The sequence below is a fragment of the Monodon monoceros genome, unplaced genomic scaffold (assembly GCF_005190385.1).
Source record: "Monodon monoceros isolate NGI ecotype Baffin Bay Population unplaced genomic scaffold, NGI_Narwhal_1 Super_Scaffold_6, whole genome shotgun sequence".
NCBI lineage: Eukaryota > Metazoa > Chordata > Mammalia > Artiodactyla > Monodontidae > Monodon > Monodon monoceros.
In genome coordinates, this window is record NW_021703783.1 from 245468 (window position 1) to 269765 (window position 24298).

General features: G+C 49.3%; 1 protein-coding gene across 17 annotated transcripts in view; it reads left to right on the forward strand.

The window, feature by feature from the left end:
• The window catches only part of MICAL3 (microtubule associated monooxygenase, calponin and LIM domain containing 3), a 175138-nt gene that overhangs the window by 48377 nt on the left and 102463 nt on the right, over positions 1–24298 (forward strand). For 2 of the 17 annotated variants that reach the window (XM_029205071.1, XM_029205073.1), the window contains exon 4: positions 20453–20633. The exons of 14 other annotated variants lie outside the window; for them this stretch is intronic. The gene's annotated coding sequence lies outside the window, so the exon portion shown is untranslated. Of the gene's footprint in view, positions 1–20452; positions 20634–22061; positions 22198–24298 lie in introns of all 17 variants that reach the window. One more of the 17 variants, XM_029205072.1, reaches the window with a different exon arrangement.

Consider the following 24298-nt stretch of genomic DNA (forward strand, 5'->3'; position numbering starts at 1 on the left):
ACCCACGTCCCCTGCATCGGCAGGGGACGTGGGTTCGTGCCCCGGTCTGGGAAGATCCCACATGCCGCAGAGCGGCTGGGCCCATGAGCCATGGCCACTGAGCCTGCACGTCCGGAGCCTGTGCTCCGCAACGGGAGAGGCCACAGCGGTGAGAGGCCCGCATACTGCAAAAAAAAAAAAAAAAGATAAAAGTGAAAATCTTTAAAAGATTTAGCAAATAAATTATTCACAGTTTGATTATTTCATTTTGCTAATAAAGGAAGAAAAAGCGCTCTATGTTTGAAAAACAAAACTAAACCAAACCCAGACTGTGGCACTTTCTTGACCAGACTTTCGTCCTTGGCCTCAGAGTTGGAAAGTCCAGGGACCTTCTCCAGTGATCTGGAGGCGTGTTCCTCCCCAGAAGTAGTACAGGACTACTGGTTGTGATGACATGACTTGTAGGGCTACTTGGAGGAGTGTTAGTCCTTCAGTAAATACAGCACATACTCCTGTGTCTGCCTGACGGGGCTCAGATCTTTAGTGTGTGCAGTGGGGTCGATGGTTCCAGATGTCTCTCCAATGGGTGTCTAATGTTTCTGTGTTGTCTTGAGGGAGGTGCCTGTCGACAGGCAGTAGTGGATGGGACCGTTTGCTTTAGAGGAGGGCGGTTGCTCTAATTTAATATAAAAATAGGAGCCTAGTTTCCTGAGTCACTCTCTAGCCAGGAAGGCCTTTTCATTTCTAAGTGTGGAAAGAAGTATTTGATTCCTTTGGAAATGATTGTCTGGTGCCACCTTTCAGAGTTGCAGAGACAGGCGTCTGGGTTTGTTCTTTAGTTTTTGCTTGGTTCTTCACAAGGTACACAGAGTTGAGTCGGAGCCCTTCTCTGGCTGACTTCACTGTCTGTGGTCCAGACAGTTCTCATGGGCCTCGGATGGCAGGGATGCACGGCCATCGTTCTCCCCTGTGGCACCTCTGTGTGCACCCCTTCTTATATGTGGGTTCTGCCCCTCGCCAGATGTATGGTTTGCTGAGTGGGGTCGCAGGCTGCATTTCAGCCCCTGCACCCCTTCCCCTTAACTGGGGGTTGTCACTGCTCCACGTGGTGGCCAGGGACAGGAGCGTAGTGTTCATTCAGAGTCATGGGCTCCAGTGCCTGTGTAGATGTGTCTTTGTCCTGTGTTACTTGTTACCCAGGTGGGTCTTGCTGCAAGTGCTGAATGTCCTTGCGATTTCATCTAGAGCCAGGAGCACCGGTGGGGAGAGCAGTACACTTACCTTACAAGTGAGAAGTGGTCTCACCCTCTGCCCAACTGCCATTTAGTCCTTTCAGACTCCGGTTATCAAAGCATCGTCTTAGTCTGAACTCAAACCTTTTGACACCCAAATCTTTTGTCCAAAATTGTATTTGGCACCAGAGTTCATCACAGTTATCCGCCAAGTTTAATGCTGGCAAGGGCAGCATTGTAAAGGAGCCCCACTCTGCCCCCAGGTCTGTTCCTCAGAAGTGTGTGGAGCTGCTAGTGTTCACAGCTGAGCCCTGCTGACCCTGGTGGTGTAATAAGTCAAGACATGGAGCGCCCAAGGCTCAGAACAACGTCCTTTCCCATTGCGTGCTCTGGTCTTCCTAGAATTTGTGTTCCTTTTTTTTTTTTTTTTTGTTAAAGGCCGCGCCATGCGGCATGCGGGATCTAAGTTCCCTGACCAGGGATCAAACCTGCGCCCCATGCATTGGAAGTGCAGACTCTTAACCACTGGACCACCAGGGAAGTCCTTGTGTTCTGTTTGTGACACACTAGGGACCTTTGGGAAGAGGTGGGGCAATTTGGGCTTTAGAGTGAGGCATTCCTATGTTTAAATGTTGTCATTTTCAGCTTACTAGCTGGGCAAGTTAATTACCCTCTGATCTCAGTTTTCTCATCTACACAATGAAAATCATAAGAGTTCTTTATAGGATTGTGTGAGGACCAAATGAAAAGATTATTGTGAAGTGCCAGCACAGTGGCTCGGCACATAGGACAGTTCAATAAATGGTTATAGGTATTATAATCAGTAAGAGATGGCCAAAAATCTCTTAAACCTCTTCCTTCCAAAGAAGGGAGTAATTGTAAAGTCTTATATTTAGCTTGAAATCTAGTGGCTATAATCATTTACAAGAGGGAGAAGAGGGGCTTCCCTGGTGGCGCAGTGGTTGAGAGTCCGCCTGTCGATGCAGGGGACACAGGTTCGTGCCCCAGTCCGGGAAGATCCCACGTGCCGCGGAGCGGCTGGGCCCGTGAGCCATGGCCACTGAGCCAGCACGTCCGGAGCCTGTGCTCCGCAACGGGAGAGGCCCGCGTACCGAAAAAAAAAAAAAAGAGGGAGAAGAGAATAGTGGCTTTTTAAAAGTGGTTCGTTTTGTTCCTTCATATCTTGACCGCTTTAATGCTGGGAATAAGATATGGCATGGTCCTTGTTCTCAGGAACTCACAGATCTGGAGACGGTCATATAAACTGGTTCCTGGAGTACAATTGAACCTTACAGGCACTGTGATAGACGTCACTGTGGGATGTGGTACAGTAAGCAATCTACCTCTCTGATAGCAGTCATCCTTTTTTTTCCTTTCCTGCTTTGGACTGGGCTTGTCTTTTTACAATAAGTATGGGACTGAAGTAGATGTGGGAAAGCTAGACTTTGGCATTTTCCAGCTTAAAAAAATATCCTTAGAGGATTGATGGGTCCTTGGAAGGACCTGTAGTAGAAGAGTTCCTCACTTAAAAGAAGTAATGATGAGGGCTTCCCTGGTGGCGCAGTGGTTGAGAGCCTGCCTGCCGATGCAGGGGACGCAGGTTCGTGCCCCGGTCCGGGAAGATCCCACATGCCGCGGAGCGGCTGGGCCCGTGAGCCATGGCCACTGAGCCTGCACGTCCAGAGCCTGTGCTCCGCGACGGGAGAGGCCACAACAGTGAGAGGCCCGTGTACCGCCAAAAAAAAAAAAAAAAAAAAAAAAGTAATGATGAAAGGAAGCAAAGGGAGGTAATGGAGAGAATATAACCAGTTAACCATGGTGCCGTTGGTAGCTCGTCGTGTGACTCAGGACAGGTGGAGACACGAGCGCCCGCCTTCCATGCTCATAGGCTTGTGTGAGAAGGAAGTAGATAACCTGTGTGGAAATACCTTGTGAAGCATGCAGTCCTGCTGCACAGTGTGGGGAGAGTTGGGGACGGGCTTCGTCCACGCTGGAGGCGAGGCCCAAGCCCCCTCTTGTCCTTCAGACCTGCTGTAAGTTACCTGCTCAGAGAAGCTTCTGTGACCAACTTATCTTGGGTCCCCTCCTATTAGTCTAGGTCACCGTAACCTGTGTATTTCCTTCCTGGCACTCATATTTTGTAATTACAGTTGACCCTTGAACAACGCGGGGGTTGATCTGTGTATAATTTACAGTCGGCTCTCTGATCCTTGGCTCCTGTGTATCTGCGGGTTCTTACAGTTTTTTGGCCGTGCCACGCGGCATGTGGGATCTTAGTTCCCTGACCAGGGATCCAGCCCTCGCCCTCTACAGTGGAAGCGCAGTGTCTTAACAGTGGACCTCCAGGGAAGCCCCAGTATCTGCAGGTTCGACCAGCCACAGACCGCGTAGCTCTGTAGTATTTACTAGTCACAAACATTGTGTGTAAGTGGACCCACGCAGTTCAGACCTGCACTGTGCAAGGGTCAGCTGTATATGCTTGTTTGCTTACTTGTTTATTGTCTGTATCCTCCAGCAGACAAGGGCAAGCACCGTGTTTTTATTCACCAACGTAAATTCAGTGCCAAGCGTAGGACCTGACATATACCATATAGTCAATAAATGATTTGCTGAATGGAGTAAAAGTCGGCAAAACACGTTGGTCTTTGGAAAACAGTGACTTTGGGGATGCCCATGTATGCACTGATCCTCATGTGGGTACTGGGGTGCAGAGGAGCCTCTGTACCCAAGACCGCTGTAGCAGCAGCACCAGAGTGCGGGCTCTGGATTCACAGGGGGACTTCTGCCTCGTCTCTGCACCCGCCCTGCGGGTGCCTTTCCGCCCATTTGAGACTCCTAACTCACTTGCATTCAGGTGCACATTGACTGTGGTGAGTCTATCCCTTCAAAAGGGAAAACCCCCTCTGGACTATGGAACTTGGTTCCAGGGAGTCGGCAGCTTGCCAGACAGGGAGCATGTGTCCTGTTGGTGTCTAGAAACACACATCCAGGCTCTGGCCACGCCCACCAGGCTCCCAGCTGTCTGCTGGACCTTAGCCAAGCAGTGCTTCTTCTGGTTCTTCCTTGGTGTGAGGGGTGTAGTGTAGATTCCATTGTCACGCACTGCTGGGTGGCCCTCAGATTACTGCTCTCTCAGGGCATGGAAAAAATACCCTTTTTTTGTTTGTTTTTTGACTTTTTTTTCTTTATTTAATGGTGGTATAATGTATGTTCTTAAAGTGCACAAATCCTAAGTATGCAACATACACACACACAGATGGATATATGTATAAACCTCTGTATGTATCCAGAAGGGTGTTCAGCTGGGAGTCGAGCCATATGAAATTTGGGGGCTACGGGATTTATTACAGAAATTAGGCCTTACCCACTGTGGGAGGTGTTGGGACAGTGAAAGTCCAGATGGGGGGTTGGAGGTCACAGGGGAGTCACTCCCCAGTCTGCCTGAGGCATTGGTGTGGGTGGACAGGTCAGAGCTCCTGGAGAGCTGCTGTCCAGGGAGTCCATCGGGTGTGTGTTGGTCTGGGTAAGGGGCGAGAAGGGAGAGCTGGGTGGAGCGTGGGGGAGAGTGAGGATGGGCTGGAACCCCGCGCACTTCTCTGTCTCTGTCCATCGCCCCATCTGACTGCTGAGACCTTTGTAGAGGAGTGGCTGCTGCGTCCAGTCCGTCTTCCAAACCTCACGCGAGTTCTGTTTTTGGCCAGTTCTAACTCAGAACTCTGGGGGTTCTGGGAAACGTAGTTCCCAGCTGAACCAAGCCAACCCGGCACTGCCAGCCACCCTGTGTGACCACCGTCCAGAACAGGTTCCCAAAGGTGCCCGTCCTCTTGCCCCTTCTGAGACAGTAACAACACCCCACCACCCCCAACCATTATTCTGGATGGACTTCCACTCCATAGATTTGTTTTTGTTTGTTTTTGTTTTTTTGGCTGCAGCTTGTGGGATTTAGTTCCCTGACCAGGGATTGAACCCGAGCCCTCGGCAGTGAGAGTGCGGAGTCCTAACCACTGGACCTCCAGGGAATTCCCTATTCCATAGATTTGAATTGTGTTTGTCCTTGGTCTTTACAGAGATGGAGCCTGACACTGTGTTCTCTTTTGTGTTAATATGCCTTCTTTTGCTCACCATTGATCTATGCATTTCATCCACGTGGCTGCATGTTGCAGTAGTGCATTCCTTTTCACTGCTGCATAGTATTCCACGGCTGCTGCTTATTTCTCGTTTTGTATGTTGGTTATTTGGGTTGTTTGCATCTTGGAGTATTATGAACTGTAATGCTCTATATAATACGTGTGTGTGTGTGTGTGTGTGTGTGTATAAAATGCTATAAACATTCTTGTACTTGTCTTTGGGTCAACATAGACATTGATTTCTTTTGGAAGTATCCTCAAGGGTAGAATTTCTGAGTTTTATAGTAGAGTGTGTTCAACTTTACGAACTACTACTGAACAGTTTTCCAAAGTGGTTGTATAGCTTACGCTTTGGTTGTTCAGCTTACGTTCTCAGTGTCTGGCTGTTAGTCATTCTAATGGGCAGGCAGTAGTTTCTCATTGCAGTTCTGATTGACATTTCATTGATGACTAGTAATATTGGGCACCCGTTCAGGTGCTTTCTGGCAATTTGGATGTCTTTTTTTTGTGAAATACCTGGTCAGATCTTTTGCTTAATTTTCGTCGGGTGTCTGTTTCTTACTGTTTACTGTGAATCCTTTACATATTCTGGATATGAGACTTTTTTGGTTACAAGTAGCCCTTTGGCTTTAAGGAGGTGTGTTCCTTCTGAAACTGGGAACAGTTGGGGTTCAGGCATGTTTGAGGAGGGAAGCCTTTGGACAAAACGTGGTTATTTATTGCTCCTTTCTTGGGAATTAATGCGTTGTAGGTTTGGAAGTTAGCAACTCAACTTACTCATGGTTTTAAAAATAAAATATTGGGGCTTCCCTGGTGGCGCAGTGGTTGAGAGTCTGCCTGCCGATGCAGGGGACACAGGTTCGTGCCCCGGTCCGGGAAGATCCCACGTGCCGCGGAGCGGCTGGGCCCGTGAGCCATGGCCGCTGAGCCTGCACGTCCGGAGCCTGTGCTCCGCAACGGGAGAGGCCACAACAGTGAGAGGCCCGCGTACTGCAAAAAAAAAAAAAAATTGGACCCACAAGTATTTCTGCTGCTTTTTAAAAATAGTTTATCTTGAACACTGGAAGTATATACTCATAAACCAAAAATTCATTCCGTAGAGATCTGAACGTTTGCCGTGGCTCTGACACTGCTAAATGCTGGGGATAGAGACCTGAGAGAAACTTGCTTCCTCCAGGAGCACAGAGTCTAGTGGGAACAGAGGAGGAATCTGTGCCCAGAGAAGGGAGGAGTGAAGTTGTTGAGAGAAGGGCTCAGAGGGAACGTGGAACCGAAGCCCTGATGGGTGGTGAGTAGGTTCACAGCCATCATCGGCCTCGGTGCAGAGAAGATCGGAGGAGGTTGAATGTGTATGCGGGGTGGAGAAACGTGTCGTCGGCGGTGAAACAGGACGCACGGGGAAGAGTTAGGTGTGTCAAGGGGCAGCGAGTGAGGGGGATGGAGGGGAAGCGAGTGCTCTGGCCACCAAGGAATTTAGTCCATCAGCGAAGCGTGTCTCAAAATGTGTAAACAGAGGTGTGGCATGATGAGATTTGATTAGAAAGATCACTTTGGAAGAAATACAGCATATGAATTAGAATTTCAAACTTGAGACGGGGTCTACAAACTCGTATACCCATGTCCATAGCAGCGTTATTGACAATAACCAAAAGGTGGACATGAGCCAGGTGTCCGTTGGTGAATGAACATACACATACAATGGAACATTCTCAGCCATGAGAAGGGATGAAGTTCTGCTGCCTCTGACAACACCAGTAAACACTGTGCTAAGCCAGACAAGCAGACACGAAAGGACACATCTCACCTGCTTCCACTTATACGAGGCGCCTAGAATAGGCACGTTCACAGAGACGGAAGGAAGGATAGAGATTACCAGCGGGTACAGGGAAGGGGGGACATGAGTGGTCATTATTTAACGGGTACCAAGTTTCTGTTGGGGTCCTGAGAAGTTCTGGCGATTATTATACTATATTGTGAATGTACTGAATTGCACACTTAAAAATGGTTAAAATGGTAAATTTTGTATATATATTACCACAAAAAGTAAAAATAAAAAACCCCACCTTGAGACAGGATCTGCATTTAGGAGATCTAGGTAGAGTCCAGGTAGAGATTATAAAGTTCAGGGCAACGAGGTTGGCGAGGAGGGGGTATGTGGAGAGAAAGTTAGGAAGAACAGATGGCAGTTTATCCGGTCCCGTTCTGCATTCCCTACAGTACCACACACAGCACAGCCCCTGACACTCCGGGGGCGACGAGAAGGACATGTGGAGTAGGGCAGACGTGAAGGCTGGTGCCTGGAGCTCTGGCTCGGGTGGATGGCAATTTTACAGGGGTTGCAAGTCAGGGGGGCAGACCAGTTTGGAATAGCAGATGAAGAGTTTTTCCTGAAACCACACGTGAGGGTGCCCTGGCATATTCTGCTGGAGATGCCCAGGAGAGAGTTACAGAGAAGGTGCAGAAGGAAACAGAAAGGAAGAGGTCCAGGGACGGAGGCCTGGGGGCCCTCAGTGGTCTTCAGTGTGGCAGAGGTCCGAGGAGCATCCGGAAGAAACCGGGGAGGAGAGCTGCTCTGTGCAGTCCTTCATCCTTTGTGAGATTGACTTTCTCGTGGCTCTTTGTAGAGTCACCCTCCTCTCTTGGTGTCCCCTCTCCACGCCAGGCTGTCGGTAGGAGGGCCCAGATATCCTGAAGGTGCTAAAGGCGCAGTCGCCAGATGGGCTTAGGGAAGGGTGTGCACTTCTGTGTGGTTCCGTTGTGTGTTGGGAAGTTGTAGACCTTCAGTCTGCTAACGTTTTCTAACTTTCTGATTCCACTATCCCTTCATGCTGCTCTTGCTTACATTCTGCATGTGACGAAACATTGACGGCTTAGGCCAACATCAATCTCGGGATGTCATAGGATGTAAAACCCTATAATCCCGTGAGTTAGCATCAGTTTAAGATGCCTACGCATTTATGTTTTAAAGGTCAGAGCATTTTTTTTATAAATTTCATTTCTTTTGTTTGATCTGTGATTTGGAAAATTATTAGATTTGAGATTCATGCCCCGTTCCTTTACACTGTGCTCTTGAAAGTGAAACAGCTGTCAGGACGAAGGGACAATGCCTGTTTGAAAAGTTTCTGAGTTCTTGGCTCTAGTATTCACAGTCTGTCGTGGTGAGCAGAGATTTGTGCACTAGCATCAGTGAGCCATTGTGGGCAGGGTGCCAGGGAAGGTAAACAGATTAAGGGGCTCTTCCTTGTAGTTTGGGAAGCACTCTTCTCAGCATTAGTGACTTTTTAAGAAAATTGTATACGTTTCCAGGTCCCCAAGCCAAGCCCATCTTTTCATGCGGATACAAGACGGCTGTGGCTTCCTTTGTGTGGCTGCACTGAGTTCCCTTCATGCTGCTGAATTGGCAGCGAGAGCAGTGGATACGACCTTCGTATTCATCAGCCCCTTAAACCTGACTATAGCATAATCATCTTCAGATTTGGGAGTTATTAAAAATCCCCCGAGATTGATGGAAATGTTCTAAAACTCTATTGCGGTGATGGTCGCATAGCTTGGTAAATTTACTAAAAAATCATCGAACTGTACACTTAGAACAGAGGAATCTTATGGTATGTAAGTTATACCTCAAAGTTGTTAAGAAAAACACTCCGCCCAGTCTGTGCAGCTAAGCACTGTGCAACTTCTGCTGCCTGGGCGCTGCTCTTTTGGGGCAACAGAAGCCCTGCTTAAAGTTCTTCTGGTTCTCAGCCAGGTCCTGCAGGTTTTCACGCCAGGAATTTGGCACAGCTTGGGCTCTCACCTGGCTCCTCTGCACTTGCTCTGCCCAGGGCGTCCAACACCTGACCAGGAACAAGCCAAGCGCATCTGTTTCTGGTGCGAGGCTCTAAGGTGAGGAGCTCAGGTTCTCAAGGGCTTAGAGGCCGGTTACCCAGCTTGTTATTTATTTGGAGCCCGTGACTTTTCCCCCACTAGCTGTTTGGCCTTTTTTTTTTTTTGCGGTACGCGGGCCTCTCACTGCTGTGGCCTCTCCCATTGCGGAGCACAGGCTCCAGACGCGCAGGCTCAGCGGTCATGGCTCACGGGCCCAGCCACTCTGCGGCATGTGGGATCCTCCCGGACCGGGGCACGAACCCGCATCGCCTGCATCGGCAGGCGGGCTCTCAACCACTGCGCCACCAGGGAAGCCCTGTTTGGCCATTTTATTGCTCTGTTAACACATGATTACAGGGTGAGCAGGAATTTCGGTGAAACTAAAATCTCGCAGTATGGCCATGTCTCAATGGTTCCTTTTGAAGGTTCAGTGGGAGAGGTGGTTAAGTAATGATTCCCGTTGTCTGTATATTCTCTTACCTCTTCTACTTTCTCCCCCAAATTATCCAGATGATTGAAAAGGAGGTAAGCAGATTTCCTGCCTTCAGCCCAAATGCCAGTCGATGCAGTTGGCTTGCGGTATACGACGCAGGTTTGGCTCACTGTCTGGTTATCGCTGACTTCCTCTTCAGGAGCCGTACGCTTCATGACGGCAGAGATCTTGCCCACTCTCACTGTTGTATGTCAGTGCCTGTCACACACTGGGTTGTTTAAAAAAAAACTTGCTGTTAGCAGGGATTGAGGCTTTAACATGAACAAATGGGCTAAATTGCCCATAGGAGGTAGGCAGTCAGCACAAAGAGAGGCCATCGTTTTCAGGTCATCCCAGTGTGACATTTGTTGAATTCCTACTGTGCTCACACTGTGATTTGAGATACTCTGGGGCTTCTGGTCAGACATCTTTTGAGATATAAGGCTGCTTACTTTAAGGTCCTTTAAGAAGGTCTTTCTGTCTGATGTCCAGTGTCTGTATCAGATATGTATTTAAGTTGAACAGATACATTCACTTTTCCCTGTCCCGAAGCGAGTGATATTCCTGAAGGTGATATACTCAGTTTGTGCCCAAAAGTAGGAACCTGAGAGGGTGAAATGTACCCAGATCACTTGGTCATGCTCGGCACTGAGTGGTGGTGATCATGGCTGAGGCACGGAGCTCGTCCAGTTCACGAGAGGGCAGAGGGCATTCCTCATGAGGGTGCTTCCCAGAGGCAGACCTGCCTTAGCCACAGTGGTGAGAGGGTCAGGCAGTAGGTAGTGCCTAATGATATCCCCTACGGAGCACTTGAGTTCTCTCAGATGTTAGATTTCAGGCTGTGGAGCAAACCAAAGCGTTCGCCTTCTGTGCACCAGAGCCAGCAGGTCAAGTAGCAATGAATTATGCCTGTGAAAACTTGGGCGAGGGTTTCAGAAAATCCAGTGGTGGGCAAGGAACAACGTGTCACCTGAAGCTCGCCGCTGCTGGACCAGAGAAGGATGCTGAAGGTGGCCATAGGGCGCTGTAGGTGTTTTAGGACACGGTGGATGTGGAGCAGGCCCTTTAGGTGCTTTGAGGACTTTACTGCCTAATCTCGTTGGCACTGAATTGAGTGAAGATTAATTAGTCTTCCGTAGAAAAACTTTGGTAGGTTGCTGGCTTTGGGCCCAGAGTAGTTGGAGTTTTGGAGCCCATAGGTCTCATGGCATTTGGTTATCGGCAGTTGGTCTTTGGGAGAAAAGAAACTCAAGTCTTGGCTATACCGTCAGCGCACCCTGGACAGGGTGGGGATCCTCCCCAGGGCAGGGTTGGCGTAAGCAAGGAGAGGCTGTGGGCTGGGCCCTTTCAAGAGCCTGCCAGAGTGTAGCTCAGGAATTTGCAGTATTCCTTAAGCGTAAGGAAATGAAGCTTGTTGTATTCCCTTTCTCTGAGTGTTTTATTTCTAACCAGATGGACTCTTTCCCTCGTGAAGGAATTAGGGCTGTAGCTGCGGGAATGATGGTCGATGGTGTCAGAGCTCGGTAGGAATCAGCAGAACGAGAGGGCTGGCCTTGAGGAGTGTTTGAACCAGAGAAAACTGTGTTTTGCTGGGGAAATTTTGCCTAAGTCCCATACCCTCTTAAGCTAATTGGGAAGGGAAAGTATGTTCTGTAGAGCTGGTTTAAGATTAGCCTTCTCAGTTTATTTCTGCTTTGGAGAAAACAGCTGAGATTTTCTCCATGAAGATAGTTGAAAAAAAATCATGGTCTTGGAGCCATCTAGCCACACTCTCTTCTGTGGCCTGGAGCCAAGGCAGATCTGGTCAGTTTGCTTGGTGTGTGGGGTGGAGGTGGAGGGGCTCGTCATCAACCCTGTTGGAGATTTGAGATCTTTTTCCTTCATTAGCTGCCATCCTCCTGAGACAGCTGCATCTTACTGCTCCTGTTTTACAGCCAGTCTTCCCAGAGGAAGCATACTTATACTTGCTTTATCTCCTCCTTCCTTCCCTGTTTCCATCTCCAAGAACCCTGTGGGCATCTGGTGAACCTTTTCCTTTGGACTGTCTAACCCTTGGGAGCTTAGACATCACTGTACCAGTGACCTGTGATCCTCTGGTATCTGGAAAAGGTAAATATTGTCCTGAAATGTGAATTGAAAACAAAAGTCCTTTTCTTAATCAAGAACTGTCCAGAGATACCTTAGGAAACTCAGCTTTGGCCACTTCCTTGCCCTTCTCTCACCCCTTAAATCAATAACAAGTTAGTAACAAATGAATCTTCACACACATTTTTTCTCCTTTCTGTATTCTGTGACATTAGACTCTGTGGCCCACATGAGCCTTTTTTTTCTTTTTTTTTTTTGGCTGAGTTGGGTCTTCATTGCTGTGCGTGGGCTTTCTCTAGTTGCGGCGAGCAGGGGCTACTCTTCATTGCGGTGCGTGGGCTTCTCATTGTGGTGGCTTCTCTTCTTGCGGAGCACGGGCTGTGGGTGCATGGGCTCAGTAGTTGTGGCTCGTGGGCTCTACAGCGCAGGCTCAGTAGTTGTGGCTCGCGGGTTCTAGAGTGCAGGCTCAGTTGTGGCACGCAGGCTCAGTAGTTGTGGCTCATGGGCTCAGTAGTTGTGGCTCGTGGGCTCTAGAGCGCAGGCTCAGTAGCTGTGGCACACGGGCTTAGTTGCTCCGCGGCATGTGGGATCTTCCTGACCAGGGTTCAAACCTGTGTCCCCTGCAGTGGCAGGCGGATTCCCAACCGCTCTGCCACCAGGGAAGCCCCCCGCGTGAGCCTTTCATTTCTCTTTCTCCTCCCCACTGTCATGTGTACTGAGTGCAAGAACAGAAATGAATGACTCTTCCTGCTAACTAGTGCCCCCTGAGCTGATGGGCAGGCAGACGTGGGCTTCATTTCGGAGCAGTGGCAAGTGTGGAAATGGGGGAGGGGTGTGCCCAGGTGAGAAGGAGCACAGAGGGGCCGCGGTGGTGGGCAGGGAGGAAGGCCATGCCGGGCGAGCAAAGCACCATGACCACACTTGAGGCGTGTCCTGGAGGCTGCGAGGGTGACTGAGGACGGTGGACTGTGTGTGGAGGAGTGGGAGCAAGGCTGCTGCTAGACCTCTGGGGCCTTTTGAACCTTGCTGAGGCTTTGGATTTTCCCTAAAAACGCTGGAAGGCTGTAGTGGATCACATTTGCTCTTTACAAAAACGCTCAGGCACTCCTGTGGGGGATGGATTGGAGGGGGCTTAAGATGAAAAGGCTGTAGTAATGGTCCAACTAGAGATCACAGGTGCTCCCACCAAGATACGGGTAGGGAGATGCTTTATAAGGAAGAGGTCCCAGAGAGTTAGAATCAAGAGGTCTTTGCTATGGGTTGATCGGATTGTGAGATTAACACCGAGAAGGGTCTGAAATGACCCCCGGTTTCCATTGGTGGGTGGATAGTGGCAGCATTTGACTACATGAGGAGGTGAGAGCTGGGGAAGAGAACGGAAGTGTCCTGTGGTGCACTCCTCAGTTTGAGGTACCCGTGGGATGTCTGGATGAAGATCTTCAGTAGCGTTTGGATCTCAGAAGCGAGGTCAGCAAAGTTAGAAGTGTAGGGGTCGTCCAGTTTATGAAGAGAGGGGCAGCTGAAACAGTTGTAGCCATTTGAGGGAGCTGAGAAGCCTGAGGATAGTAGTGGTTGAGAAGCAGGAGACAGAGCCAAGGAGAGGAGGGTTTCCAGGAAGAGCAAATGAGCTGGAACAAGTGAGATAGGGGTTGAAGTGTCTGAGCCTTTCACAGCGCCCTCAGTGGAGTGATGAGGACAGAAGCCAGATTCAGAGGGAGGGGAAAGGTGATGGGGCATAGTTAGGAGGTCATGCGGTGGGGACAGCAAAGGGTACATGGCGCCCTCAGGAAGCAGGAGGGAGGGGTGCCGGCAGCTGGAAAGGTGCACAGGTGTGTGGGAAGATGGGAGAGACCCCAGCATGCAGGCTGGGAGGGAGGAAGAAGTTTAAAATGTATGACCGGTGGTGGTGATAGTTGCACAGGACGCGAATGTACTTAATGCCACTGAACTGTGCACTTAAAAATGGCCAAAAGGGGGGGAAATGTACTACAGTAGATGGCGCCGGTTTCAGAGAACAAAGGGCCTCTGACTGTCAGGACCCTCCTCCAGGGAGGGTAAGGGTGAGGACAGTGAGTGAGGGCTGGAGAAGGGGAAGGTGAGGCCCCTGCTCCTGCGAGACGGGGGGCATTAAGAGTGGATGGGGTGGGCGTGGCCTGCGGGGCCTGAATCCCTGGGTGGTGCTGACGCCCCTCCCAACCCTGTAGGTTGATGTGGCCACATCAGTCTGCGCTGCTGACTTTTTTTCCTACTGTTCAGAAAAGTTCCATCCCTATCCCACCTCTGAAGCTGGTGTTTCAAGGGTCCAGCTGTCTGTCTCTGTTTGCCCACCTTCTCCACTTAATCTCTGGGCAGCCTTGTCAGAAGCTGCTGGGCAGTGCGGCTCCCCTTTGTCTTCAGCCGTGAGTGAGGAAACGCTGCCTTTGCAGGCACCCCAACTTATGACAGCAGCATGGATTTCTGAGACAGATTTTAAACACAAACACACACACACACCCCGGATATAGAAGGATTATGGGTCTTTCCCTTAGCTTCCGGGGGAGGTGGACTGGGAGCTGCCCTGTAACACTTCATGACACTGATAAACTCTTCTTCTGTGCAACCAGATTCTTTTCATGGGGTCTGTTACTCTGAAACCATTTGGCTGTGAAAGCAAAGCTGCCTCCAGGGCTTGGCTCCTGTCCAGCTCTCCTCTCCTGCTGCATGGGTGCAGGGGTCTGCCGGAGGGGTCTATAGAGGGAGGGTCCACAGCAGGTGTGGCCATGGAAAAGGCGCGGGTCCCCTTGTAGGATTCTGCGTGTTCCTGCTCTCAACCTGGTGGCTCTCAGTCCATTTTCATTTGGTGACTTCCATCTCACGTCCCAACAGAATTCTGCTTGAATCCCCTGATGTCACGCATCTGTTCATGGATTCAAGAGGTAGTTGTTGGGCTTCCCGGGTGGCATAGTGGTTGAGAATCTGCCTGCCAATGCAGGGGACACGGGTTCAAGCCCTGGTCCAGGAAGATCCCACATGCCGTGGAGCAGCTAAGCCTGTGTGCACAACTGCTGAGCCTGAGCTCTAGAGCCCGCGAGCCACAACTACTGAGCCCACGTGCCGTAACTGCTGAGCCCGCATGCCTAGAGCCCATGCTCCGCAACAAGAGAAGCCACTGCAATGAGAAGCCCGCACACCACAACGAAGAGTATCCCCTGCTCACCACAATTAGAGAAAGCCCACATACAGCAATGAAGACCCAACAGAGCCAAAAATAAATAAATAAAATAAATTAAAATAACAACAACAAAAAAAAAGAGGCAGTTGTTGTGCGCTGCTCTGAGTCAGGACCCATTCTGGGTGCGACGATACAGCAGGGAGCAAAGTGGCAAAAATCCTTGTCCTTGTAGAGCTCACATTCTAGAGAGGAAGACAGTAAATGGCATTTATAGTACATCAGACTGTGGTGAGTGCTTCGGGGAAAACAGGGCAAGAGGCTAAGCTGGGTGGGGGGTCAGTTTTAAATGGTGTGCTCAGGGAAGGCCACACAGAGGAGGTGACACTCGAATATCAGCCAAGGATGGTGAGGGTGCATCACACACCTGTCAGCCCCTTCAGAGGACGGGCACCCAGGGAGGCAGGGACAGGTTTTCCCTCTGTTCACTGTGTTATTTCTAGAGCCTAGAAAAGTGCTCGGCACACAACTACTGAGCCTGCGCGCTAGATCCCACGGGCCACAACTACTGAGCCTGTGCTCTAGAGCCCGTGAACCACAACTACTGAGCCCACGTGCCACAACTACTGAGCCTGTACTCTAGAGTCCATGAGCCACAACTACTGAGCCTGTGCACCACAACTACTGAGCTTGCACTCTAGAGCCCGTGAGCCACAACTACTGAGCCTGTGCTCTAGAGCCCGCGAGCCACAACTACTGAGCCCGTGTGCCTAGAGCCTGTGCTCTGCAACAAGAGAAGCCACTGCAATGAGAAGCCCACGCACAGCAACGAAGACCCAACGCGGCCAAAAATAAATAAAATAAAATGAATGTATTTAAAAAAAGGAAAAAGAAGAGTGCTTGGCACACAACAGATGCTTGGTAGTATTTTTTGAATATGTGACTGGATCTGGGGGAGAGTATTTCAGACATAGGAGCATCGAGTGCCCAGGCTGAGGGGAGAGTCTGTTCGCGGGGCAGGAAGGAAGCCGGTGTGACGGAGGGGATGAGTAAGGGGGCCGCAGTAGCAGGAGGTGAGAGAGGTAAGGGCATGGGGTGTGGGTCTCATAGGGGCTCCCCGACACCTTTTCAGAGGGGGTCCGTGAGCTTAACACTATTTTCACAGTGATACTAAGCTGGAAATACTTGCCTTTTCCCCTCTTTTCTGCTCACGAGTGTACGGTGGAGTTTTCTAGAGGCTGCATGATACGTGATACTGCAGCAGATGGAGTGCAGGAAGCAGACATGGGAATCCAGCTGTCTTAAATAAGCCAGACATTGAGGAGATTTGCAACAATGTAAAAACATTATCACTCTAATCACTACATTTTTGTTTTGGAAAATATTTTATGGAAAAAATGTTAATTACTGTGTAATGGATTGTTTTAAACTGAATTAATATTGAAATTTTTCTCAGTTTTAACTTCACATGCAGTAAGTATTGATAGATCTTTGGGTTCTCAATATTTTTAAGAGTATAAAGTATGAGTCCTAAGACCAAAATTTTGTGAAACACTGTTCTAGGGCCTTGTAGGCCATGGTAAAAATGTTTGTTTTAATGCTAAGATGGGAACTGCATCCATGACTCTGGCTGAATCAAACAAGATGAGTTTTAGTAAAGATAGTTGAAAGGTCCCAGTGGGTCTTGAAAGCAAAGCGCGTAAATATGGGGGTAGATTTTAGAAGCAGCACATTAGTGATAAAGATTTGCGGGTTGTTCTGTGCGGTGGTGTCGGCAGTGAGGGGGACATTCCAGTTGAGCTCTTTTCTTTATAGTTGGGGCTTACATTCTGCTGGAGAAGATGGACAATACACATACACTATGTCAGGTCATAACAAATGCCACAGGAAAAATGAAGCAAGGTGAGGGGGTTAAAGAGAAATGGGAGGTGGGTGCTGTTTCGTCTGTGGGGGGGGGTCAGGAAAGGGTTCTCTAACGAGGTGATGTTTGAGCAAAGCCCTGAAGAAGGTGAAGAGGAAGCTGTGGGGAGCTTCCCTGGTGGCTCAGTGGTTAAGAATCCGCCTGCCAACGCAGGGGCCATGGGTTCGAGCCCTGGTCCGGGGCGATCCCACATGCCACGGAGCAACTAAGCCCATGCGCCACAACTACTGAGCCTGCGCTCTAGAGCCCTCAAGCCACAACTAGTGAGCCTGCACTCTAGAGCCCGTGCTCCTCAACAGGAGAAGCCACTGCAGTGAGAAGGCCACGCACTGCAACAAAGAGTAGCCTCCGCCCACCACAACTAGATAAAGCCGGTGCACAGCAACAAAGACCCAACACAGCCAAAAATAAATAAATAAAAAACAAACAAACGAAAGCCGTGTGGCCATCTGGTGGAGAGCATCAGCAGGGGGACCGGGCATGCAGAGACCTGGGTGGCCGCTGCTGGGGGTACTTGGTGAACAAGAAGGAGGCCAGTCTGGCTAGAGCCTAAAGAGCGTAGGGGACGGGAGTGCGGTAGGTCACTCTGGGCCTCAGAGGCCATTGTGAGGACTTTGGATTTAACTCTGAGCCGGGAAGCCGTGGAGCCGTAGAGCAGAGGTGTAACCTGATTGGACCAACATTGAGTGAATGCTCAGGCTGCTATTGGAAAACATTCGGGGGAGGTGGGACTGGGACGGTGGCAGCAGGGAGGGGCTCTGGAGGAACCCAAGGGAGGGATGACATGACTTTGATGAGGGTGGGGGACGAGATGGTGGAGAGTGGTTGGATTGGGCTGTACTTTGAAGATGGAACAGACAGAAGATACTGAAGAACTGACTATGGGATGTGACAGAAATTAGCATAATTCTAAGGGTTTTAGATTGAGCAGCTGGCTGGATGTTGGTGTCATTTGCTGAGATGCAGAAAATACTAAGGAAGAAGCAGGCTGGGGATAGGAATGGGAATCAAGGTTGTGTGCATGTTAAGTTTGAGATGCTTGTCAAATTTCCAAGTAGAAATGTCAAATAAGCAGTTGGTTTTACGGGTTCAGAGGAGAGAAAATAAATTTGTGCACCGGTGACGATGTCTATGTAAAATGGATACTTAAGGCCATGGTACTGGGGGACATGGAGGGCAGAGTTTTTCAAAGTGGGTTATGTCTCATTAATGGGTCATGAAAGCAATATAGTGGGGACCAGCAACTTTAAAGAATGAGAGAACAGAAAACGTCAGAATATTTCAGTAGTAAAGGTAACTTGTGACATTTTTCAAAAATTACATTTATGGGGGTGGGTGGTGGTGATGGGATGAATTGGGAGATTGGGATTGACATATTTACACTAATATGTATAAAACAGATAACTAATAAAAATATCAAATAGAAGTGGAGAGCAAAAAAAACAAAGTACACAGTCTGCTTCCCCTAAGCGCTACCAATATAATTTGCATTTAAGTTGCTTACGTGCAGTCTTGAGCAATAGATTCTAAAAGCTACAAGATTTTGATTGATTGAAATTAAAAATAGCTTTATTGTTAAGAAAAATTACATTTACATAAACTATATATAGAGAGAACTGTGTGTACGGTTTAAAAAGTTAGGAAGCCACTGATGTTCAGGGAGTGGATGTAGATTGAGAAGAGACCCAAAGACTGAGTGACCCCGTGACCATTTCAACATGCAAAGAGTGGGGATATGTGAGGGACCGGTAAAGGACACAGGAAAGTATCTGTAGAGCCCAGAGGAGAACCAGGAGGGTGGTGTCCCAGGGCCGAGGAGAGGCGTGGTGGGCTGTGACTCGAGCTCTGGGCTGGTGGAGGAAACTAGGCTTGAGGATTGGCCATTGGATTTGACAGTGTGGCAATCACTGTGTCCTTGATGAGATGTTTATGCGGAGCAGTGGGAATGAAGCCTCATTGTTGTAGGTTCAGGGACAGTTGTAGGTTCAGGGACAGTTGTAGGTTCAGGGACAGTGGGAGAGGAAGTCACGAGCACAGCACAGACAGTTCTCCTGGGGAGTGGGGTACACTGGTCAGAGGAGATGGGGACAGGGCAGGGTTTTTAAAGATGAGAGCCTACATCAGTGGGAATAGTTGTTTGGGGGAGGGACTGATGCAGGAGGAGAGGACCAGTGCAGGAGGCAGTGTGTGTGCTTGAGTAAGGGGGGTGGGATCGGTGCACATGGGTTGCTTCACGTGGGCATGTTCATCGTCACGGAAGGAGGGCAGATGAGATGGGTATTGACATGGTCGTAGGAGCTTATGGAAGAATGCTGAGGTGAAGAAACTGAAAGCCACGTCAAAAGAGAAATGGTTGAAGGAACTGAGGAGGACGTGAAGATAGCAGATGTTTGGACGCCTGGCCTGTAAAAGAGGAACTAATTTTGTTCTGGATACTTCCAAGTGGAAATTTTGGACCATGGAGTAAAAACTACGAGGTCTTCTACCTAGAAATTGTGTCCTTGGGAAATTAACATTTCAAGCTGCTCAAAGATGGTGAAGACTGCTTCACAAGGTAGAAAGCCGCCTGTCAGTGCAGCTGTTTGTGTGTTGTGGTCGGTACACAGAAGATGCAGGTGTGGGGTGGCTGGTCACACTGGGTGGTCCTTTGTATCTTGACCATCGTACATTTTGTGATTCATGGCAGTTGGTAGTAGGCAGACCAGACGACTGAAAAACCCCAGATTCGGTGCCACGTTAACCTCTTGCCAGCAGTTCACATGTTTACAAAGCTTTTGCTGCAGGGTCTGCCCCTGGGAGCAGGAGATACCGGAGGTGTTTCCCTACAGCTCCACAGCTGTCCTTGTGGGAGTATCGGTATCCCGTTGGGCTGCCGCAGCTTTGGTGTTCTCTGAGCCCCTGTCCAGCAGTGGCCCTTGAGGTCACCCCGCACGACTGCCAGGCAGACCACTTCCCGACTCTGCACAAGTGCAGGTGGCTGGGTAGTCAGTCCTCTAGTCAGCAGAACCTCACTGAGCACCTACTGTGTGCCGGGAACTGGGTACACAGCGCCAAGATACGTGGATTGGGGCCTGCCCTTGTGCAGAAAACAGCTTTTGGTTGCGCTTTCCCACAACCTCAGTGAGCCTCTCTCCCCAACCAGAGGCCCTTTCCTTGCCCTGACAGCCTGGATCATAACAAGGCTCTCAGACTTGTGGGCAGGAAGGGGTTGGTCTTTTGGTCTCTGTCCCTCAGCTCTGGACCTTTGGTAGTGAGTAGGTTGAGATTCACCTCCTGTCCTGCCCTGAGTTCCTGCAGCGAGTGGAGTAGCATTGGGTGATTCAGAAATGCTTTGTGATCACCTCCTGAGAGGTACTGAAGATGACTCAGGTGCGAGAGCTGCTGAGGGATGCAGGCTGGGGAGCGCTCAGCCTTTCAGCTGCCACTCAGAGGGTCACTGTGACCCCAGAGTGCCCTGACCTCCATTTGAGAAAGGGCTCCATTTCAGAGGAGCCCATACAGCGATGAATTGTGAGAAGAAAAAGAATCTTGTATTGTGTGTCCTTGCGAAGTTCACCCGGAGCGCTCTTCCTGGAGGTTCTGGACCGGGGACGTCGTTCTGATGAGCTCTTGTTTCTCAAGCTGTGTTCTCAGGTGGTTCTTCCTTCGAATGGCTCGGGCCTTGGGCTCTGGATACAAAACCTGGCTGCACCATGTTCCTGATGTGTGACGTTTAAACATCTTTAAGCAGCAGTTTTCCACCTGCAAAATGCAGGTGGTAGATTGTGGTGACGGTGGAGATGCGGTGTGGATCTGACCGCCAGTAAGTATTCAGTATTGGCTGTTTTCACTGTCACTGACAGTCCTTGTATCTTTCTTGTTTGAACATCTGAGTTTGGCAGGAACTTGCCCACTCGGGTGTTATCCTTTAGCCCCTCCTGCCCAATGCCATTGTCACACATTCTGGGACAAGTGGAGTGGGGAGGGTGAAGAGTGAGGGAGGGACAAAGGAAGTTTTACAACATTTTACAACATTTTTCTTTCTTTCAGAAGACAGAGCTGTCTGAGTTCTCTCATTCTGTTATATGAGTAGCCACTTATTTAGCTGAGTATAACCTTTTGTTGATGGGATTATAAACTACTAGATAATAACAACACTCCTGCCATTTACTGGGTCTTGCTGTGCACCTGGCACTGCTAAACATTTTGCATTCATTACCTCAGTTCCTGAAAAACCCTGTGATTCATTGGATGTTACCTACACTTTGCAGGTGAAGATGCTCTTCCTGAGACACTGGGGCTGGGGCATTGCTCTTTTTGACTCTTTGTTTTCCCGGGTTATTTGGGACAGACATTGGCATTTGCATCGGCATCAGCCATTATGTTTACTGGTGTTCGGCTCTGACTTGGACTTGTTAGTGTTTGCTTGGAGTGACAAAGGCAGACGTCATTTCTTTTCTTTTCTTTTTTTAAAGTTATGTTTTAGATATATTTTATTTTTTTTGACCCTTCAATATTTTATCTTTTTAATGATCCCATTTATATATATTTAAAAAAATTTTTATTGAAGTATAGTTGACTTACAGTGTGTCAATCTCTGCTGTACAGCAAAGTGACTCAGTTATATACATATATACATTCTTTTTTTTATGTTCTTTTCCATTATGGTTTATCACAGGATATTGAATATAGTTCCCTGTGCTATACATTAGGACCTTGTTGTTTATCCATTCTAAATGTAATAGTTTGCATCTACCAACCCCAAACTCCCAGTCCATCCCTTTCCCTCTCCCCCTCGGCAACCACAAGTTTGTTCTCTATGGGCAGAGGTCATTTCTGACTCCTTGGTCAATTGTGTAGGTGTTTTTCCTGAAGAAATAGGTTGCTATCAAAGAAAGTAAAATAAAAAGTTTTGAGAAGATACAACATTAGGGGTTAGCGTCTTTCGGAATTGGAGACTTGGAAGAGAACCCAGAGGTCATGGTCCAGACTCCTCTCAGACCCCTCTAGAGAGGGCCGTTCCACCTCCTAGAATAAGGCAGTGTGAGAATCCATAACAAAAGCACTGCATTCTTGATAGTTGCTCTTCCCTGCCCAGGCTGACTGTGTTCTTAGACACCCCATTTTGGTGGCACATTAGATAGAACTCTCCTCTGTAACATCCCCCCGCTTCTCCTCCACCTCCCCCAGCCACGCAGGGACCTCCAGACAGACTCCCACTAGGGATTCTTTTCCCTTGTCAACTCCACAGAAACTAGAGTGTTCCTACTGCAGGCCAGGCTGAAGCTGCAGAGATCCGGTCCCTGCCCTGATGAAGCCTTGAGGTGGTGGAGGAGAGAGCCATTCCAGTCATGCACTTGCGGAATCGCAGGCGTGGATGAGGACTGGTGCGTGGGACTAAAGAGCAGATCCATGGAATGGGGAGGGGCACGGGGGCTGGTTTCCGATGTCCTCAGCATCCTGCCGAGTGTCCATCTGATGCTAAATAGGATGGAAAGTCAGAGAAGAACTGAGGATAGAACAAAGGCAGCAACAAAAATTGTGAGAAGGACTGCTTTCCTTCTTGTATTTTGAGCTTGCTTCCTTGGGACCTAGAGAACCTTATCTTGGGGCCATGAGAGATGAGAGGCCTTTGGGACAGGAGCTGGGAAGCAGTTGGGGCGGCGAGGAGTTTCATTCCCAGGCAGTCTGATTCAGTCAGATGCCCCAGGCCAGGGACTCAGTGTCCCCATCCACAGACGGTGGTGGCCGGAGCGGCCCGTTTGCAGAAAGACTGACCAAGAACTCAAGGCATTTGGCTACTTTGGTCCTTGTTTCTGTAAAACATGAAGGAATCTCTGTAATCTGAAGTGCATTTGTCATCTAATTTTCCTCCTAATGACATTGTAAAACATGTCTTCCTATCTGCCTTCCTTCTAAGGTCTGTTTAGACAAGTCACGCCTCTGACTGCGTGGGCTAGGAAAGGAGCATTTCATAGATCCTTTGTAAGAGTCAGATTTGCACATGTGCCAGAATATTAGTGGTGCAGTGGCTAGGGAGAAAATTAACCAAACTTGGCTCTGATTTCTTACTCTTGACGTATAATTCTTATTTTGTTGTTCTGATTCTCTTTCATTTTTCTATTTTTAAAGATAAGTCTCCCCCACCCCTCAAATAACCACCCATCTATTCTAAGAGCTAGAGACTGAGTGTTCTCAAACCAGCCATGAGTCAGTGACAACCTTTTACTCTTATAAATAGAAACATAAACTCTGTTCCTGCATGCACTTCATAGGCTGTCTCTCTAGCACTTTCCTCCACAGCCAAGGAGCGTGCTTCTGAGTCAGCAGTCAGCTGCTGTGGGATGGAACTCGCAGGCCATTGCTGGTGGCAGAGATCGCACTGACATGCGGAGAGCGGGCCCCACCTCTTCCTCGTCTCTCCTCAGGCTCCTCACTTCCCTCGTCCCTTCCTTCCACACCTTGACTTTTCAGTCCTCAGGATTTCTGGCACCTTCTGGCCAGGTTTCCTGGTATGTAGGCTCCTGCGCTTATGACTGTTGATTTTCCCTGGCTAGTGGGACGTACAGCACATGGGGGTGGTCCAGGAGAGGCCCGGAGGAGCACGACCTGGGTTTGACGTTCAGGAATGAAAGCATGAGGGCGATGGCGGGAGTGGTCCTTCTGCCGTCTGCTCAGCTGCTCTTAGCGTGAACCCAGTGCCGGGTAGTCCCCAGGCTGCACGAGGCTGTCCCGCCAGCAGAGCTGCAGAACAGACACTGGAGTGTCTTCTGCTACGGCCACTTGGCTCACAGAGGGGGAAAGCTGAGGCAGCCCGAGGGAATTGGTCTTGTGTAGTCTTACCTCGGGTGCCTGTCACATTGTTCCAGGAACCAGCTTCCCTCTACTTATCTGTTGTCATTAGTGACCTGCAGGTGGAACTCTCTTACACTGGGCACTTACTCCCTGTCTGCCTCTTGCAAGCAGGCTCTCTGCAGCTGTCCGGGAGTGGCTGGAACCTGTTCATTTGAAAGTGTTTTGCATCAGCAGAAGGATTGGGGGCCAGTTATTAATGAAGGTGTTCATCTGTGGTGAGGTTTGATTTGAGCAAGTGCTCAGCTCTTTGGAAGTAAATGTTTGTTTCAAACAGGGTGGGCTACAGCCAACCAAGGGGGTGTTAGCCCACACGTCAGAATTCTTCTTTGAAAATAAATGCCGAGACTCTTTTAGGGTGGGGTGAGACAGGGGAAAGGCCTTTAGAAATGCATGTTGCAGGATCTTGAGCGTGTCGGTGTCAGCTAGAACACGGTGGTACCTCGGGCTCCAGATCCTGGCAGGGCGTGGAAGGTGGCTGGCTGCTGCTGTTCAGGAACAAAGAAAAATCATTTTCTTTCTTGACGAGAGGCAGAGAGATCAGAGCCGGTGTGTTCAAAGCTTTCTAAACACTGTGACTCTGGTGGGGTTCGAGAGAGCTGTGCACACACATGGGGCATGCACGGGCAGGAGCGC